This window comes from Notamacropus eugenii, chromosome 2 (assembly GCF_028372415.1).
Source record: "Notamacropus eugenii isolate mMacEug1 chromosome 2, mMacEug1.pri_v2, whole genome shotgun sequence".
Lineage (NCBI taxonomy): Eukaryota > Metazoa > Chordata > Mammalia > Diprotodontia > Macropodidae > Notamacropus > Notamacropus eugenii.
The window spans coordinates 282118092-282137167 of NC_092873.1; the positions used below are offsets into that span (position 1 = coordinate 282118092).

At 34.9% G+C, this 19076-nt stretch overlaps 1 long non-coding RNA gene across 1 annotated transcript in view; it reads left to right on the forward strand.

Moving 5' to 3' along the window:
• LOC140527325 (uncharacterized) overlaps positions 1 to 19076 on the forward strand; it is a 47343-nt gene that overhangs the window by 5154 nt on the left and 23113 nt on the right. The window contains exon 2 of the long non-coding RNA XR_011974765.1: positions 16128 to 16195. This is a non-coding gene — a long non-coding RNA (uncharacterized lncRNA). The remainder of the gene's footprint in view (positions 1 to 16127; positions 16196 to 19076) is intronic.

Consider the following 19076-nt stretch of genomic DNA (forward strand, 5'->3'; position numbering starts at 1 on the left):
AATACTTGAAAGTCCTCTATTTCATTGAAACACCAATTTTTCCCCTGAAGTATTATACTCAGTTTTGCTGGGTAGGTGATTCTTGGTTTTAGTCCTAGTTCCTTTGACTTCTGGAATATCCTATTCCATGCCCTTCGATCCCTTAATGCAGAAGCTGCTAGATCCTGTGTTATCCTGATTGTATTTCCATAATACTTGAATTGTTTCTTTCTAGCTGCTTGCAATATTTTCTCCTTGACCTGGGAACTCTGGAATTTGGCCACAATGTTCCTAGGAGTTTCTCTTTTTGGATCTCTTCCCTGTGGTGTTCTGTGGATTCCTTGAATATTTATTTTGCCCTCTGGTTCTAGAATCTCAGGGCAGTTTTCCTTGATAATTTCATGAAAGATGAGGTCTAGGCCCTTTTTTTTGATCATGGCTTTAAGGTAGTCCCATAATTTTTAAATTGTCTCTCCTGATTCTATTTTCCAGGTCAGTTGTTTTTCCAATGAGATATTTCACATTATCTTCCATTTTTTCATTCTTTTGGTTTTGTTTTGTGATTTCTTGGTTTCTCATAAAGTCATTAGCCTCCATCTGTTCCATTCTAATTTTGAAAGAACTATTTTCTTCAGTGAGCTTTTGAATCTCCTTTTCCATTTGGCTAATTCTGCTTTTGAAAGCATTCTTCTCCTCATTGGCTTCTTGAACCTCCTTTGCCAATTGAGTTAGCCTGTTTTTCAGGGTGTTATTTTCTTCAGCATTTTTTTGGGTCTCCTTTAGCAGGGTGCTGATCTGCTATTCATACTTTGCTTGCATGTCTTTGATTGATCTTTCCAGTTTTTCCTCCAGTCCTCTAACATAATTTTCAAAATTTTCTGAGCCCTTTTTGAGCTTTTCCCAGGTTTGATCCCATTGAGTAGGCTGGGATACAGAAGCCCTAACTTCCATGTCTTTCCCTGATGGTGAACACCACTCTTCCTCATCAGAAAGGAGGGGAGGAGAAACCTGTTCACCAAGAGAGTAACCCTCTATAGTCTTGGTTTTTTTTTTCCCTTTTCTGGGCATTTTCCCAGCCAGTGACTTGACCTCTGAATATTCTCCTCACACCCACCTTGCCTCCTGATCCTCCCAGCCAGCACTTGGTGTCTGAGCCTCAAATGCTGCTTCCCAACCTCAGGGCTTTGGGCAGGGGCAGGGCTGCTATTCAGTGTGAAATAAAGTTCAGGTGCTCAGGTGGGGGCAGGGCCATTACATGGGGCTCAGTTCCCTCAGGGGGTTTATGCAGAGACCTTCAACAATGGATCCAGGCTCCTGCCTGTTTGGGGAGCCTCAGTCTGCTCCTGCCTCCGCTGTTGCCTCCCGAGGGGCCTGAGTTATGGGGGCACCCCACTCCCCTCTCCACCCACCAAAGAGACCTTCTCACTGACCCCTGTCACCTGTGAGTGGAGGGACCAGCGTGGCCACTGGAGATCCCATCCCTGAAGCCTGCTTGGATCAGCTCGTCTCGGTGCCGGGGCCACGGCAGGGCTGGGCTGGGCTCCGCGTCTGCTGTGTGACGGACCTTTTGCGAGAGGTTTGCAGGTTCCTCTGGAACAGAAATCTCCTTCCCTCCACTGTTTTGTGGCCTCTGCTGCTCCAGAATTCGCCATGAGTTACTTTTTATAGATGTTCTATGGGTTGTGGGTTCGGAGCTATGTGTATGTGCGTCTTTCTACTCCGCCATCTTGGCTCTGCCCCCCCCCCCCCCCCCCCGCCGTTAGTTAACTTTTTAAACAAAATCATTGAACATTACAGAGAGATACAGTGTTAGTCCTGTCCTAAAGGTCATTGCCATTCTCAGGGACATTTATGGACCATTTACCAGTCCTAAATTGTTATTTTATAATGATATAATATGAAGTAAGCAATTTTTTAAAGATTTGTTTCAAGAAGGAGAAGGTGCTTTCTTCAAGCTGAGAGTCATCTGGTTTTCTAAACTGATATCAAATCGGTTTCTCCTCATGTTAATTGGGAAAAATGTAAATGTCATTTCCCATTTTGAATCTAATTCTCATTATGAATTTTACTTAATAGATAAGAGTTCAAAAAAAACTTCATTTATTTTTTAAACTGATCTCAATCCTATGAGGCTATGTTGCTCATTATTTTAAAATGGGAAAATTTCCTTTTTTGGTTACTGCATTTACCATTTCAAAAGGAAATGAAAATATATTTTCAGCAAAATGTAGGTAATTTTAAAGTCTATTACAATGCAAAGACAAGCACAGCTTTATCTACATTTTTGACAGCCACCCTCAGGTACCTGTGGTAATTTATGAACTGCAGTCATTCTAAAAGGATCTATGACAACCCTAGAATTCCATTACTCTAATTGAATTGACTAAGAGCATTTCATATGTAATTCTATAAGCTAAGAGTGAATACCACAACTTACACTTCTGTTATTGAGCATTTACACATTTTGAGATGAGGGGGCTAGAAGATGAGAATTCTGAAAGTAATTGCTTCCCATGCATTTACATCCTACCCCAAACTGTTAGCCCCTCCAGGGTAGCTTTCGATATGTAAAATTACTTGAGATGTTTTTTCTCTCTCAGGGGTAAAATACAATAAGAGACCACATGGAACATCAATTTTCCTTGGTTCTCTAATGTTTACAACTTCTTTGGTGTATTTATCAAGAAATACACAACTCCCTATAGTTAGGACCATGCTGGCAAACAGTGGGACCTCTAAATGTTGATGGAGCTATTGATCACACAAACATTAAAATTATGTCTCCTGGAGTAAATGCCAATAAAAGAGTGGTGCATTAATCAGGAAATCAATACCCTTGTCAATAGAAAAGCTAGGTCTGACAATGCAATGTTATAGGCAGACCCAGTGGCCATGGGACTAGTAAATGAGTAACCCACGTAGTGACCTATTTATTTGACTTCAGGCTGTGCTGGAAGTTATGTAAGAAAAAAAAATAATGATGAGGAGAGAAACAAGAACCTGAGGAATTAGCCATTTTATTTTTTCTGCAAGAATAAAGACAAGATTACTACTTCAGTGACCTTTAGTTGTGAAATTTCCCAAACTCCTACCTCATGCTACACAATAAAAACTGTTTAATTACACAAAACTGCCAGGTTGTTGGTAAAAACAATAAATAAAATAATCTGTATATAATTAAAATGTCGTTAATTATGGTAGTTGTATTTTTTTATTAATCTAAAGTTTGTAGGCACACACATGTATGAGTGGAAGAGGTGAATTCATAGTAGGTTGATTTAATTTAAGGAGTCAGGATACTTAAATATGAATAATTTTTATATAGCCAATTCAAAAAAAAAATAAAAGTAGTTACTAAACTTTGGTGCACTTACCAAAATTTCTTACAAGAACATCTCTGATTGAAATATCCTTCTGATTGAAAAAAACTGTTATTGAAGTAGTTTTCCTATTGTCCTACCCCCATTGTGCTGGCCTCCTCTATCACATTATCATGCCCATAGTGGGTACTTAAAAAATGATGAATTGACTTTCTTCTCATGAGATTCACTGAGGCTATCATAAATATTTTAGATGAAAAAACAATAGCTTGGACATTTCATTTCACATTTCATACATAGTGATTTGGAAATATTTTTTTTACCCCAACAAAAAAACTGTATCAACATCATGGCAATGAATGTCTTAGGATCACACTTGGTACTGAGCCTAGTGAGGCTCATTTTGGCGATGTCTACCCATTATCAATGTCCAACAGCATGAATTCAATGGCTTTGCCACTAAATTGTTGGGCATACTAAAGTCTGTTCCTCTATTCAGTATAAATGAATAAAGGAAATGAAATGTAAACTACCAAATCAGAGGAGCAAGAAACCATTAATACTTTAATTTACATAGAAACTTTATTTGATGATATTCAAAAGGTGGTTGAATCCTGCCATTTGCAAAAACCCTAAAGTTTAATTTGTAAAATGAATTCAATGGATTATGACTGTGGTTCATCCATGAAAGTTATGTTTAAATAGCATGAATATTTTTCTTTTTATATTAACTTACCACATCTGGTGGCAAAATCATTATGGAATCATCCTTTAATATGGTGATTATATCACTTGTTTAAATATGTCATTGAATAGCTGGGCAGGACCTCATGATGACTCTGAGGCAATGGAATTTATAACTCTACTGTTAACTTACATGCAGAAATTCCCATTCATGTTTTATAAGATTATTTCCTTGCTTTGATTTAAGGTTTAGAAGAAAGCAACTATAACTGCTTTGTTCTCATGTTATAGGCTGGTCTGATCTCAGGTCAGCCTTGCTCAGTGTATGAAAGGAATCTATCAGTGATGATCAAACACTATGGAAATATCAGTATAATGTAAGGTACACTTGAGAAAAGCATAGTAAGCAGAACAAATAACCTAACCAGGTAGATATCAAAAAAGAGAGAACAGAATTAGTCCCCAGTTAGTCAGGGGAGGTGTTATTCCTCTTTATCAGGATGTAAGTGGTTTTGTTTACAAGGAAAGGCATTTGTGCAATTTGGATAGGATCTGAAAATTGTTTTCCTCTGCATTTGAAATTTGTACTTTTTCTGGATACAAAAAGATGCTTTGAAACTTCACTGTATCAGATAACTTAACATCACAAAATACATACTATGTTCAATGGGAATAGATTTTCTGGCACTGAAAATAAGTTAATTTTGACAAGTACTAATTTTTAAGTGTTATTCCTTTTGTCTCCCTATGCACTGGTATGCAGCTACATGCCCCTAGTCCAGGTTCAGATTGCACCAATTGATCATTTTGTAGATTGTCATGGCATATGATGAATTATATTGCGAAGTACTGTGAATGGGTATGTCAGGATAATCAGGGTTCCCTGTCAATTTTTTGCTTCCAGCATATTGGTTTGTTTTAGAATGATGTGCATTGGCCCAATATTTTATACTCTCATGGCTGATTATTTACCATCTACAATGGTAAATCTGGTTAGCCATTAAGGACACTTGATTCTGTCCATCTCACTACATAGAGATCTATCTCACTAGAGAATTAAAGAAGGAATACATCTTATTTGTTTGCTCTCTCTTTTAGAACATAGTTACATATCATCTATCAGTAGACTGTGCTTCCCCTGAGGCACAATTCATAAATGAAACCTCCTACCTAGAAGAACAGAGATCAAAGAAAGTCATTACATAATTTAAAGCAAATGCAGTCACTTATTACTTCTTGCCTTTTGAATGATAATTGATATAGTAAATGAGTATATGGCTGGGAAATATGTGGAGTAAAATTCCTTTCTCTGTAAGAGAGAATTGAACACTTCCACAGAAGTGGGGCTAAACTACCATCTCAAAGTAAAAAAGACAGAAATACTAGGTATCTTGGTCTAAAATTTCAGTAGTGGTAGGATAGTTGTTGCTGCTATTTATTATTGTGGTTATTGATGATAATGATGATGACAATAATAACGAAGGAGGGTTTTTTGTTATGTTTTTAGTATTAATTTTAATTCTTTTGCTGATATCTTCTGTTTTTAAATCACGTAAGTTCTCTGTTACCTCAGTCAAGAGAGCTATACTTTCCAAGTGATTTTTGAAGTAAAAAAAAAAAAGTAAAAAATTGGAAAAAAATGATATGAATAAGCACCCCCAAAAATCCTTCATTACATACAATATTAAACAGGTGTGAGTTTTGCAGATCTTCAAAGGAAACAAGAGGAGATGTCTCATACATTTTTGTATATGTAAGTGTATGGATGTGTGTATATACATATACATGTATACGTGGATGTGTGTACATATATGCATGCTTATTGTTTTTAATTTGGTGACATTCATTTTGACTGTTTTGTGGCTATTGTTTTTACATTGTAATTTTATTTTTTTCTTCTTTTTTCACATGATCCAAAATTTTAAATTTATCTCAATATTTTTTTCCTTCCTCCCTGAGGCCAAACTTATATAATAAGTTTCTAAGTTTACGTGTATGTCCATATCCATATCATCTATCTGTATCTATCTCTATGTAAAGAATAAAAAGAGAAAAAAGTCAGTAAAACAATTTACACGTTGAAAGTTGGCTAACAATAAACGCAATGTTGCATTTCTGTTGTCTTACTTCTGCAAAAATGTATGTGTGTGGGTGGATGGGAGGTTTTCTTCTCATACTTCTTATACTGGGCCATATTCATTATAAAACTTAATCATACCTTTTTTGTAGATTCTTTAGTGGTTGCTCTTTTCATTTATATCTTTTATAGGCTATATTCCCACATAATTTTGTGTGTATGTGTGTATGTATGTGTGTATATACATGCATGCATGCATACATACATGCATACATGCCTACACACACCTTTTCTTGGCTTTGTTTATTCACTTTACAACAGTCTGTATAAGGTTACTTTCTTTCTTTCCTTGTATTCATCATATTTACTATTTCTGCAATGCAATAATATTCCATGACATCCATTTATCACTGTCATTTACCCTTTCTCCAACTGATGGTTATCTACTTTCCTCCTAGTACTTTGTCAGAAAAAAGGGATTCCTCAAATTATTTCCGTCATGGATTCTTGAGTTTTATTGATTACCTCCTTGGAATATATACCTACTAGTGAAATTTTGTGGAATTTGTATTTCAAAGGTTATGGACATTTTTAGGTTTAGTTGTTTTTTAAATATGAATTCTTAACTAAATTAGAAAAAAAAAGTCTGTTAGGTTAGTAAATGTATTGGACCTATAGATCCTTCCAAAAACTGCAAATAAAGTAAGTTACAGAATTTTGCCCATACTTAAAACTCACCACTGATAATCAGATTGTCCTGCAGGGATTTGCACTGATCCTTAAGTTGGCTAATTGTACTTCATTTTGTATACATTTCTATAGCCACAATTCAATGGATTACATAAATTCCAAATGTTTTATTGATATAGTGGTATCTCTCGATAGTACCACCATGGTCTCACAGTTCTTGAGGGCTTAGAGAGAATCTTATTTTGGTACAGTCTCTTGACTATATTATCTACAAGGTTTACCTGGGATATTGAGTGTTGTAATGTCTACCTAGGCCAACCTCTTATTAACTGACTATACTCTCACACTATCACCTTTAATAATAAGAAGTTAATTAAAAGTAAAACCAGAGAATGTCTTTGCATTCTTTAAAGTCCTTCATTAGCCAAAACTAAATGTGATAAATATGCACCAATTAGAAATTCACACCTACACTTGGTTGCATAAAGGTGAAATGTAAACATATCCATTCGATAATTTGTATGGAAATTCTTGCACGCAACTATTCCATAACATAGCCTGGAGAGCAATTTCCTTTTTGGTGGCCTTAAATCTTAGAAGATCTAGTGGAGGTGGTAGCTATGCCCAGGGCTATTTTTCATAAATATAGATGAAAGCTTTTTGCAAATGAAATGAATTCCCTCAAGAATCTTAAATACATATTTTTATGTATACCTATAAACAAGAAAAAACATTAAAAAAAAATCCTACGTCTAAATGTTTACCATTTTAAACATGAATATTCTAAACCATTTCATTGAATTCTGAAAGTTTAAAAATAAATGTATATTTAAATATATAAATATGTACATAAATAAAATTCTCCAAAGCAATAAAAAGAGTAGAAATTATACATTAAAGAAGAGTTTTGAAACTGTTCTCAACATAGTCAACAAAGTAAATAATATTAAAAGGATGTTTTTCAGAGTTAATTATAATATTCAGGATCTCTTTCACGAGGTGATCTGTGGATTATTTCAATATATATTTTGCCCTCTGCATCTAGAATATCAGGGAAGTTTCCTTGATACTTTCATGAAAGATGATGTCTAAGATCTTTTTGTGATCATGACTTTCAAATAGTACCATAATTTTTAAATTGTCTCTTCTGTATTTCTTTTCCAGGTCAGTTGTTTTTCCAATGAGATATTTCACATTATCTTCTATTTTTTCATTCTTTTGGTTTTGTTTTGTAATTTCTTGGTTTCTCATAAGGTCATTAGTTTCCATCTCTTTTCTTCCAATTTTTAAAGAGCTATTTTCTTCAGTGAGCTTTTGAACCTCCTTTTCCACTTGGCTAATTCTGTTTTTTAAAATATTCATATCCTCATTGGCTTTTTGGATCTCTTTCACCAATTGAGTTAGCCTATTTTTAAAGGTGGTATTTTCTTCAGCATTTTTTGGGGGTCTCCTTTAGCAAGCTGTTGAGTTCCTTTTTATGATTTTCTTGCATCTCTCTCATTTCTCTTCCCAATTTTTCCTCCACCTCTCTTACTTGATTTTCAAAATCATTTTTGAGCTCTTCCATGGCCTGAGATCACTGCAAATTTATTTTGGAGATTTTGGACCCAGAAGCTTTCATGTTATGCTTTGTTCTTCCTCATGTGAAAGGATGGAAGAAAATACCTGTTCACCAAGAAAGTAACCTTCTATAGTCTTATTTTTTCTCCTCTTTTTGGGCATTTTTCCTGCCAGTTACTTGACTTTTGAGACTTTTGTCAAGAGGAGGGTATATTACAGTGATCTGTAAGTTCTCAGTTCCTCCATGATGGTACAATCAAGGGTGAGGTGTTTATTCCTCTCCTGACGTGCACACTGGTCTGGGAGCAACCAAAACCTTTTCTACCCATAATCTGCAACTGAATTTCCTCTCCAGATCCTCTACCAGCTCCACTACCAGTGCTCCTCCTCATCACTGGCTGGAGTTCTGGGCTGAGAATGAGTTCAGTGACTCAACTCCCTCAGGGGTTTTAGCTGGATGTCTCCCATGGCTGCCACTCAGGGCTGAGATTCAATCATACCTTCACTTCCCCTAGGGACTTGAGGTGGAGGGCTCCCAAAATGGCAGTTGCCTTTGCAGTGCCTGCTGCTGGAGGTCCAGACTGCACTCCCCTCTCTTGGGTGAAAGAGTTCTCCCACTGACCTTTGAAGCTGTCTGTGGCATTTGTGGGTTGAGGTATCTGGCAACTGCTCCTGGTGGCACCCTGAATCCTGTTCTGGGTTCTGTCCTTGATGCTTTACACTGGTCTCCTCATGTCACACTGCTCTGGTCTCTGTTCCTCTTGCTGGTCTGGTCTGCCACAAATGTTTTTTAAAGCATGTTGCAAACTGTCAAGAGGAGAACAGGTGTGAACATTTATATTGTATTTAATGCTAACCTTGTTCAGCTTTCTAAACTTGTTGGAAAGGTCTTCCAGCTTTTTAGATTGAATCACTGTGGAAAATGTACAATAGGATAGACTTATGGAGGATGAAATTCTATGGATGTTATGGTACTTGCACGAGATTCAATAGAATGAATCTCCCACATTGATGAATCACAGTCTTGAGAAAAATACTTTTGTGATAATATAAATAAATACTCATGATAATAGTGGAGAGTATAAAAGCTGGCTTGAAGCTTAATAATAGAAAACTAAGATTTTGGCCAATGATCCCATCATTTCCTGCAATGCAGTTGGAGAGGAAATGGAATCAGTGTCAGATTTTATATCCTTGAGCTGAGATATCATTGCAAACAGCAGCTGCAGCCTTAAAATCAAAAGATGCTTACTTCTTCAATGGAATGCTATGACAAATCTGAACAGAATACACAAAACCAGAGATATTTCCTTGCAAAAAAAGGTCTGTTTGGTCAAATCTATGTGTTTTTTTGTTTGTTTAGTTGTTTTTTTGTTTTGTTTTGTTACATTTTTTTTTCAGTAGCAATGTATGGTTGTGAGAGTTGAACTGCAAGGAAAGTTGAACACCATAGAATCTACAGTTCAAATTGTGGTCCTGAGGAAGACTTTGGATTGATTCTTGAGCAGCAAGCAGATCAAATCTATCCATACTTAAGTTAATTCAAGCTATTCACTAGAATGACAAATATTCCAGCTGCTGCTGAAGCTTAAATACTTTGACCACAGAATTAGAAGACAGGATTCATTGGAAAAGGCCCTGATGTTGGGAAGGATTGATGACAAAAGGAAAAGTGGATGGCAGTGGTTGATATGGATAGATAGTATCATTTAAAAACTGAACATGAACTTGTACAGACTGGGAAACAGTGGAGGATAAAAGGACCTGGCATACTATGGTCTATGACATCACAAAAAAGTTGGACACAACAAAATTTCTGAATAATAAAATAAATACTTCAAAATTTCTAAGACCTTAGCTAACTTAATGATGAAATATTACGTAGGAAATGTAATTTATTAAATTTGCTCCTCTTAATGATTTTCCTTGACTCTAATATAATTGAAAGAATTACAGAAGTTTCTGGGTTTTTTTTTTCAAGTAAAATGTAAGAAAGATATTTAGATAAAATTTCTGGAAATGGTTGATTTTTTTTAAAATATAAAATGCCCATGATAATTTAATAAAAAAAGAAAGAAATATAAAAAGTCATAAATGAGCTTTCAATGGTTGGGGTAACCTGGAACTAAATAAATTATATGGATATTCTATTGAACATTTAAAGAGCAACTAGTTACCTTAAGAAAATAAGGGTTCCTACTACCTTTTTCCTGACAAAAATACAGTGTTGAAACCCAAATCAAGAAGAGTGAAAAGAAGAGAAAGAACACTATATATAGAATAACATTTATAATGACTATCAATGGAAAAGAAAATAGAATATTATTGAAGCAAAAGTACACAAAGATTTTAACTATAAAAAGTTTGAATTTATATCAGGAATGTAGTATTTGTTCAATTTTAGAAAAACTAATAATATAATAAACCATAATAATAAACAGCAATAGCAATCATAAATATAGAAAAAAGTTTTTTAAAAAAATAATTAAAAGAGTGAAGTTTCTCCTTATATTTTAAGTAATGTCTTTCAAAAACCAAGAACAAACATTACATGTGATGCCATAAATTGAAGCCTTTTCTAATAAGATCAGGGATAAAGAAAGGATATCCATTAATACCAACACTATTTGATTTAGCTCTAGAAATGTCTTTTTTTATATTTTGTAATGTTTAAAAATCACTGCCATACAATTGCGATTTTATCCCTCCCCACCTACTCCCCACCACCCCCCTCCCTCCCCACGACTGCATACAATTCTGTATAGATTCTACATATACTTTCCTATTGAGTATATTTTCACTATAGTCATGCTATGTAGTCAGACTAAGATAAATGAAAGAAAACGTATAACAAATCAGAACATGATACACAAACACATACACATACATAAACATGATCTGCTACAATATGTGAGTGACTTCCATATTTCTCTCTCTGCGTGTGGCAGGCATTTTGCCTTGAGATCCTCCATTGGGATTTTTTTTTTTTTTTTGGTAAGAAGTTCTTGTGTTATTACAAAAATCTAAGTCTCCCAGAAAAAACTCTCACACACTGTGGTTGTTGCTGTGCATAAAGTTCTCCTGGTTCTGCTCCTTTCACTCAGCATCAGGTCATATAAGACCTTCCAGGCCTCTCTGAAGTCTTTTTGTTCATCATTTCTTATGGCACAATAGTACTCCATTACATTCATATACCATAATTTATTCAGCCATTCCCCAATTGATGGACATCCCCTTGACTTCCAGTTTTTGGCAACTACATAGAGTGCTGCTATAAATATTTTTGTACATGTGGGACCCTTTCCCATTTTTATGATCTCTTGGGGATGTAGTCCTAGTAGCGATATTGCTGGGTCAAAGGGTATGCACATTTTTGTAGCCCTTTGGGCATAGTTCCAAATTGCTCTCCAGAATGGTTGGATGCGCTCACAGCTCCACCAACAATGAATTAGTGTTCCAACTCTCCCACATCCTCTCCAGCATTTATCATTTTCTTGTTCTGTCATGTTTGCCAATCTTATAGGTGTGATGTGGTACCTCAGAGTTGTTTTGATTTGCATCTCTCTAACCAATAGTGATTTAGAGCATTTTTTCATATGATTATAGATAGCTTTAATTTCTTCCTCTGAAAATTGCCTGTTCATATCCTTTGACCATTTATCAATTGGGGAATGACTTGTATGATTATACATTTGGATCAGTTCTCTATATATTCTAGAAATGAGGCCTTTATCCCCGAGCTTAGCTGTAAAAATTCTTTCCCAATTTACTACATCCCTCCGGATTTTGGTTGCATTGGGTTTGGTTGTGCAAAAACTTCTCAGTTTAATGTAATCAAAGTTATCCATTTTGCATTTCATAATGCATTCTATCTCTCCTTTAGTAAAGAATTCTTCCCTTCTCCATAGATCTGATAAATACACTATTCCTTGCTTCTCCAGTTTATTCATGGTATCAATCTTTATACCTAAATCATGTACCCATTTGGACTTTATTCTTGTGTATGGTGTCAGGTATGGGTCTATGCCTAGTTTCTGCCACACTGTTATCCAGTTTTCCCAACAATTTTTGTCAAACAATGAGTTCTTATCCCAGAAGCTGGGGTCCTTGGGTTTATCAAACAGAAGGTTGCTATATTCCTTGCCTACTGCATCTTGAGTACCAAGTCTATTCCACTTGTCTACCTCTCTGTTTCTTAGCCAATACCAAGTGGTTTTGATAATTGCTGCTTTATAGTACAGTTTGAGGTCTGGTAGCGCTAGGCCACCTTCCCAAGCATTTCTTTTCATTAGTCCCTTTGATATTCTGGACCTTTTGTTTTTCCAAATGAATTTTGATATTATTTTGTCCAGCTCTAGAAAGTAATTGTCTGATAGTTTAATTGGTATGGCACTAAATAAGTATATTAATTTGGGTAGAATTGTCATTTTTATTATATTACCACGGCCTACCCATGAGCAACTAATGTTTTTCCACTTACTTAAATCTGACTTTATTTGTGCAAAAAGTGTCTTGTAATTGTGTTCATATAATCCCTGGGTTTGTTTTGGCAGGTAGACTCCTAAGTATTTTATACTGTCTACCCTAACTTTAAATGGGATTTCTCTTTCTATCTCTTGCTGTTGGACTTTGTTGCTAATATATAGGAATGCAGAAGATTTGTGTGGGTTTATTTTGTACCCTGCAACTTTGCCAAAGTTGTTTATTAATTCTAGTAATTTTTTACTTGAATCTCTGGGATTCTCTAGGTAAATCATCATATCATCTGCAAAGAGTGATAACTTAGTTTCTTCTTTGGCTATTTTAATTCCTTGGATAATTTCTTGTCTAATTGCTACAGCTAACATTACTAGTACCATATTAAATAATCGTGGTGATAATGGACAACCTTGTTTCACCCCTGATCTTATTGGGAATGCATCTAGCTTATCCCCATTGCATATAATGCTTGCTGAAGGTTTTAGATAGATACTGCTTATTATTTTATGGAAAGTTCCCTTTATTCCTACATTCTCCAATGTTTTTAGTAGGAATGGATGTTGTATTTTGTCAAAAGCTTTTTCTGCATCTATTGAGAAAATCATGTGGTTTTTGTTAGCTTTGTTGTTGATGTGATCGATAATGCTAATAGTTTTCCTAATACTGAACCAGCCCTGTAGTCCTGGTATGAATCCTACCTGATCATAATGTATTAATCTCGTGATAAGATGCTGTATTCGTTTTGCTAGAATCTTATTTAAAATTTTTGCATCTATATTCATTAGGAAAATTGGTCTATAATTTTCTTTCTCTGTTTTGTCTCTTCCTGGTTTGGGTATCAAAACCATATTTGTATCATAGAAAGAATTTGGGAGGACTCCTTCTTCCCCAATTTTCAAGAATAGTGTATGTAGTATTGGAATTAACTGTTCTTTAAATGTTTGATAGAATTCACTTGTGAATCCATCTGGCCCTGGAGATTTTTTCCTAGGGAGTTCACTGATGGCTTGTTCAATTTCTTTTTCTGAGATGGGGTTGTTTAAGTATTCAACTTCGTCTTCTGTTAATCTGGGCAATTTGTATTTTTTAAAATATTCATCCATCTCATTTAGATTATCGAATTTGTGGGCATAAAGTTGGGCAAAGTAGTTTCTAATTATTGTTTTAATTTCCTCCTCATTGGAGGTGAGTTCACCCCTTTCATTTTTAATATTAGTAATTTGGTTTTCTTCTTTCTTTTTTTTAATCAGATTGAACAAAGGTTTATCAATTTTATTAGTTTTTTCATAAAACCAACTATTGGTTTTATTTATTAATTCAATAGTTTTCTTAATTTCAATTTCATTAATCTCTCCTTTAGTTTTCAGTATTTCTAATTTGGTATTTACTTGGGGATTTTCAATTTGTTCTTTTTCTAGCTTTTGCAACTGCAAGCCTAAGTCATTGATCTCCTCTTTCTCTATTTTATTTATGTACGCATTCAGAGATATAAAACTTCCCCTAATAACTGCTTTTGCAGTATCCCATAAGTTTTGGTATGTTGTCTCACTATTGTCATTCTCTCAAATGAAATTGTTGATTGTTTCTATGATTTCTTCTTTAACCCAACCCTTCTTTAGAATTAGATTATTTAGTTTCCAATTGATTTTTGGTTTCTCTTTCCATGGCCTTTTATTACATGTAATTTTTAATGCATTATGATCTGAAAAGGATGCATTGATTATCTCTACCTTTCTGCACTGGATTGTGAGATTTTTATGTCCTAGTACATGGTCAATTTTTGTAAATGTTCCATGTACCGCTGAGAAAAAAATATATTCCTTTCTCTTCCCATTTAATTTTCTCCAAAGATCTATCATATCTACCTTATCCAGAGTTTTATTTACCTCCTTAACCTCTTTCTTGTTTATTTTGAGGTTGGATTTATCGAGTTCAGAGAGGGGGAGGTTGAGGTCCCCCACTAGTATAGTTTTGCTATCAATTTCTTCCTTCAACTCCCCCAACCTCTCCTCTAAGAATCTGGATGCTGTACCACTTGGAGCATACATGTTTAGTAATGATATTGCTTCATTGTCTATGGTGCCTTTTAGCAGGATATAGTTTCCATCCTTATCCCTTTTGATTAGATCTATTTCTGCTTTTGCTTTGTCTGAGATTAGGATTGCTACTCCTTCCTTTCTTACATGAGCTGAAGCACAATATATTCTGCTCCATCTAGCTCTAGAAATGTTAAGGAAGATAAGGATGAGAAATGGAAGGAGCATAAGAAAAGAAGGAAAAAAACCTTTCATTTTGTAGATAATATGGTAGTTTAATTTCACTTAGACTATCCTAGGGAATCAACTAAAAATAATCTGAGTACTTTATAACTTCAGTAAAAGTTTAGAATGTCAGTGAAACCACATAAATCATCTCTTTTGAATATTACCAACCAAACCTAGAAGGAATAGATAGAAAGGAAAAGTCTACTTAACATGATTATAGATATCAATTTTGGCAGTGTGGCCTGCCTGGAACTCTATAAATAAAAGTACAGAAGACTCTATATACAAATAAAGACAGATACAAATAACTGAAAAAATATTCATTATTCATAGTTAGATCAAGTAAATATAATTAAAATGATAATTTAAATTAAATTACTTCAGGAATTCTGTATCATAACAATAAAATCAACAAAAGATTACTTTATAGAACCAGAAAATAAATCTAACAAAGTTCATCTGGAAGAGCAAAAGTTTGAAAATGTCAAGGAGAAATACTGAAAAAAAGTGGAAAGGATCAGGCGCTGTCTGGAAAAAAATGAAAAAAATGAAATTATTCTCCAAATGATAGTAAACTGAGAACACTCATTGATCTAACAATATTACTATTAAGTCTAAACCACAAAGAGATCAAAGAATCAAGAAAAAGCACCATAACTGCCAAAAACAGGTTATTGTTGTTATTCATTCATGTCCAACTTTTCGTGACACATTTGGGAGTTACTTTGCAAAGACACTAGATTGGTTTGTCCTTTCCTTCTCTAGTTTACTTTTTTTCTTTTTCTTTTTTTTTTTTTTTTTTTTTACTGGGTGAGGAACATGAGAATTGTTTGAACTGTTTCAGAGTCAAGTCAGTAGAATCAGGGGAAAATCATATTCTAATAACAACAACCTTGTGAATAAAAACTACTTCAAAAGAATTAAGAATTATGATTACCATAATGATTATCAAAGATTTTAAAGGTCTTATGATGAAATATCTTTAAAGGTTTTATAATGAAATCCCTCTGTGGACAGGAAACAATGAACTCAGGGTATAAACTGGGATTCCTTTTTTCCTCTTCTTTTGGCCAGATGTGACAGAAACACAAAGCTATGCCTCTGATTGGATAAAAAAGAAAACAAATTCTCTTCAACCTAAGGTAAGGTTAATTGCCCTAGTTGGAAGAACTTTGCAGTATTTTAGCTAATAAGAGTATATAACAACATTCCAGCTGAAGAGCTTGTAATATCCTTTGTCCTAGGCAGTAGCTGAAAGTAGAAACAGATTAAAGATGCCCATGGAATAATAAACCCAAGAGAACAAAAGAATTACCCATCCAGAAGATATACTACACCCTGAAAAGAGTTCTGCCTAGTATTAGCTTTCTAGTTTTTTTCCACAGACAATGTCTAGGGGAAAAGTGATCTACTCAACTCCATGGATGGACACACATCCTAGCTTAATAGACTGAAGGGGAGCCAGGATGCCAAACAAGTGACTTACTTGGTCTAATAAAGCAACAGTGGACTCTGGTGATGAAATAGTATAGGCATAAAGCATCCTGCTTAACCTATCCCAGGAGCAGACTGGCCCATCTACTGAAAAGATTACACTCAAATAGGAAATAATAGAAGGAAAAAAACTAGAATTAAGAGAGATTGGGTAAGAAATAATGCAGAGACTGAATCAAAAGCCAGGCCATATACTCTCAGATTTTTAAGACGCTGTGACAATTTTACCTTCTCCTTCCCTATCTCCACCCTGTTGCTCCGATGCTTATCCTTTTTTTCCCACACAAGCTGGTCTGGAAAGAATCAGAACCACATTTTGTCTCCTTTTAATAATATAACAGGGAAAAAGGACAGTGTGGCCTCTTATGGCTATACTTATACTTATCTTCCACTCTCCCTTCCAGGTTTATTCAGCTTCACATTTCTCTATATTTAGTCAGTTAAGACCCAGACATATGGAAGAATATAGATATAGTCTGAAAATGAAAGTTGCTTTACATCGACTACATTTGTAATCTCACAACATTACACAACCACCACCACCACCACCACCACAACTGGAATTTATGTGGAATCTCTTATGTGCTAGGCACTATGCTAAGTACTTTACAATTACTTTGTCATTTGATCCTCACGATAGTTCTGGGAGTTAGTTGCCATTATTTTCTCCATTTTTATAGATGAGGAAACTGAAACAAACTGGGGGTTGATGCTTTGTCCAGGGTCACAGAGCTAATAAATATCTGAGGATGGATTTGAAATTAGTTCTTCCTGACTGTAGTTCTGGTGTTCTATCTACTATATGACCTAGGTAAAATAGAATGCCTTATACACAATAGTTTTTTTTAAAAATTTTGATTTTTTAAATAAGGTGAATCTGCCATTACTGTACTCTCACCATAATCACCAAGATAGTGTGTTCTTTATTAACAGACAGTTCCACCGCTGTAAGGAAGCTACCAGTCATTCCCATCCCTCTTTCCCAAATTCTGAACCCATTAGAAAAACTGCTTAGGTGAGTGTGGATATTGGATTGGAACTGGTCTTTTCCTAGGAGATTTTAGCTATACCAGGTCTTCCTTGAAATTATGGAAGTACACTACAGAAACCCAGGCAAAAATGTCTTGTGACTACAGAACACTCCAGTTGTTTCAATGAAAAAGGGCTTATTCTTTTTCCAACCTGAATACAAGCCATAAACAGGGAGTAGGAAAACTTTCAATGTCAAGAGTTACTACTCCACAATCAAAACTGATATGTGTCTATAAAAAAATATATCTCTCACGTTGCTGGCTTCTTTGCTAAAACTTTTTTACCCCCAATATAATTTCAATAGGTTGGATGACTTTGAAGTTGTTTTGAGCTTTAGTGTGAAGGCCATGGTCTCTTAGAATCCTTATAAAGTTGTAGAATTATCTGTTCCTAGCAAGTGCATCATATAAGCACTTCAGTTATTCCAGTTATTTCTGACTCTTCATGACTTCCTTTGGAGTTTTTTTGGCAAAGATACTGAAGTGATTTGCTATTTCCTTCACCTGCTCATTTTATAGATGAGCACACTGAGGCAAACAGGGTTAAGTGACTTACCCAGGATCATATGGCTAATAAATGTCTGAGGCCAGATTTGAACTCAGGTCTTCTGGACTCTAGGCCCAGGACACTATTCACTGCACCACCTAACTGCCTATTACCTGTGGCATAACATGGCCAAAACAAGAATTCTTTATCCTATCTCAAATGTAATCTTCTTTCTAACTTTCTTATTTTACAAATATAGTCTGCCTTCCACCATCCTTCCAATCACGTAGATTTACCATCTCAAAGTCATTCTTGAATCTTCATTCTCCCTCACCATACTCAAGTCCAACCACATGTCAATATTTTTACCATCCTCCACTGTCTTCACTCATAATGCAACACTCTAGTTCAGGACTTTACCACCAGTCTTAAAATTCACGTCAAGTGGGTTCTGTGCTTCAGACCTCTCCCTTATCTAAATTCCACTTATCCACATTTGAGAAAGTGAGGTTCCTAAAAAAAAAATCTGTATATGCATACACATTGTCTCTCTTGATAGAATGTGAGATCCTTGAGGGCTAGAACTGGTTTATTGTTGTTTAATAGTCCCTTTGCCAAGATTAGGCATTTGGTTGATTAAAAATGTCTGACTAATTCTGAAAGATTTATGATGAAAGATGTTATCCAGGTTCAGAAGAATAACTAGTGTAATCTGAATGCTGATTAAAGATACATGTTCTTAATTTATTTTTTGTCTCTTTTCTTTCACAACATGACTAATATGGAAATATGTTATGTACAATTGCCCAGGTGTAACTCATATCAAATTTTCAATGAGGTAGAATAGAAAGGAGATGGAGAGAGAACTTGTAACTCAATTTAAAAAAAAAATGTATGTTAAAATATTTTTACATGTATTTGGAAAAAAAAAAATAAAGTATTTAAGAAAAAAAATAACACCATGTCTGACATTATGACTTCTCTGCTCCAAAAAGTTCAGCGACTTTCTTT